Genomic DNA, 2,510 nt, shown 5'->3' with positions numbered 1-2,510 from the left:
TCTAAGAAACACTTGGTTTTTCTGCCTAGAAGGTTCACCCTCATCTAGTCAACTCATACTAAGGCTTCAGGTTTTAACTAGATGTAACAGCTTCTGAGAAGCCTGCCCTAAATGCCAAACAAAAAGTTAGGTTAGGCAACACTCCTCCATACACTTGTTATAACTGCCATTTACTTGTCTTCCCCCACCTAGATCACCGTGTCCTGTAAAATATTGTTTCTCTGTCCAACACTTTGCTGAAGGAATACGTGGGTGGCTGTGGATAACAAAGGTCTTAGCGTTACTGAACCAAACTTGGGTCTACTCGCCCGTGCACAGTAAAGCCCATCTATTGACACTGGGTTGTGGTGCAGGAAAGTGCAGTGTTCATTGCACGGAGCCAAGCAAGGAATCCAGGCAGCTAGTGCTTAAAAGACCTCAACTCCCTGATGGCTTTCAGGGAAAGGTTTTAAAAGACAGGGTGAGGGAGGGAGATTGTGGGGTATGTGATAAGCTCGTGGATATTCTTCTGGTTGGTTGGTGGTGAGGTAAGCGGGAGTCAACATCATCAACATTTTGGTTTCAACCAGTCTGTGGTCTACGTGCTGTGCGTGGCATACGGTTAACTTCTTCCACCTGGTGGGGGTTTCAGTATCTGCAAAACAGCTCAAAGGACATGGCTCAGAATATCATCTATAGTCCTTGAGGAGGAAATAAAAGTCCTTGACTTTGTTTAATGGCTAAACTATTATTAGTTTGTCTTGCTTGACTATTTTCCTTTATTTCCTTTTTTGTTGAATTTTATTTTATTTATTTTGAATTTTATTTATTTTTTTATACAGCAGGTTCTTATTAGTTATCTATTTTATATATATTAGTGTATATATGTCAATTCCAATCTCCCAATTCATCACACCACCATGACGCCCCTCCCCGCCTGCCACTTTCCCCATTTGGTGTCCATACGTTTGTTCTCTACATCTGTGTCTCTATTTCTGCCCTGCAAACTGGTTCATCTCTACCATTTTTCTAGGTTCCACATATATGCATTAATATCCAATATTTGTTTTTTTCTTTCTGACTTACTTCACCCTGTATGACTGTCTCTAGATCCATCCATGCCTCTACAAATGACCCAATTCCATTCCTTTTTATGGCTGAGTAATATTCCATTGTATATATGTACCACATCTTCTTTATCCATGCGTCTGTCGATGGGCACTTAGGTTGCTTCCATGACCTGGCTATTGTAAATAGTGCTGCAATGAACATTGGGGTGCACGTGTCTTTTTGAATTATGGTTTTCTCTGGGTATATGCCCGGTAGTGGGATTGCTGGGTCATATGGTAATTCTATTTTTAGTTTTTTAAGGAACCTCCATACTGTACTCCATAGTGGCTGTATCAATTTACATTCCCACCAACAGTGCAAGAGTGTTCCCTTTTCTCCACACTCTCTCCAGCATTTGTTGTTTGTAGATTTTCTGATGATGCCCATTCTAACTGGTGTGAGGTGATACCTCATTGTAGTTTTAATTTGCATTTCTCTAATAATTAGTGATGTTGAGCAGCTTTTCATGTGCTTCTTGGCCATCTGTATGTCCTCTTTGGAGAAACGTCTATTTAGGTCTTCTGCCCGTTTTTTGATTGGGTTGTTTTTTTAAATACTGAGCTGCATGAGCTGTTTATATATTTTGGAGATTAATCCTTTGTCTGTTGATTCATTTGCAAATATTTTCTCCCACTCTGAGGGTTGTCTTTTTGTCTTGTTTGCAGTTTCCTTTGCTTTGCAAAAGCTTATAAGTTTCATTAGGTCCCATTTGTTTATTTTTGTTTTTATTTCCATTTCTCTAGGAGGTGGATCAAAAAAAGTCTTGCTGGGCTTCCCTGGTGGTGCAGTGGTTGGGAGTCTGCCTGCCAATGTAGGAGACATGTGTTCGAGCCCTGGTATGGGAAGATCCCACGTGCCATGGAGCAACTAAGTCCGTGTGCCACAGCGGCTGAGCCTGCGCTCTAGAGCTGGCACTCCACAACAAGGGAGGCCACCGCAATGAGAAGCCAGTGCACCGCGGCAAAGAGTAGCCCTCGCTCACCTTAACTAGAGAAAAGCCCGGGTGCAGCAACAGAGACCCAGTGCAGCCAAATATAAAAAATAAATAAATTAAAAAAGAAATCTTGCTGTGATTTATGTCAAAGACTCTTCTTCCTATGTTTTCCTCTAAGAGTTTTATAGTGTCTGGTCTTACATTTAGGTCTCTAATCCATTTTGAGTTTATTTTTGTGTATGGTGTCAGGGAGTGTTCTAATTTCATTCTTTTACATGTAGCTGTCCAGTTTTCCCAGCACCACTTATTGAAGAGACTGTCTTTTCTCCATTGTATATCCTTGCCTCGTTTGTCATAGATTAGTTGACCAGAGGTGTGTGGGTTTATCTCTGGGTTTTCTATCCTGTTCCATTGATCTATATGTCTGTTTTTGTGCCAGTATCATATTGTCTTGATTCCTGTAGCTTTGTGGTATAGTCTGAAGTCA

This window comes from Orcinus orca, chromosome 8 (assembly GCF_937001465.1).
Source record: "Orcinus orca chromosome 8, mOrcOrc1.1, whole genome shotgun sequence".
Classification (NCBI taxonomy): domain Eukaryota; kingdom Metazoa; phylum Chordata; class Mammalia; order Artiodactyla; family Delphinidae; genus Orcinus; species Orcinus orca.
This window is presented reverse-complemented; position numbering follows the sequence as displayed.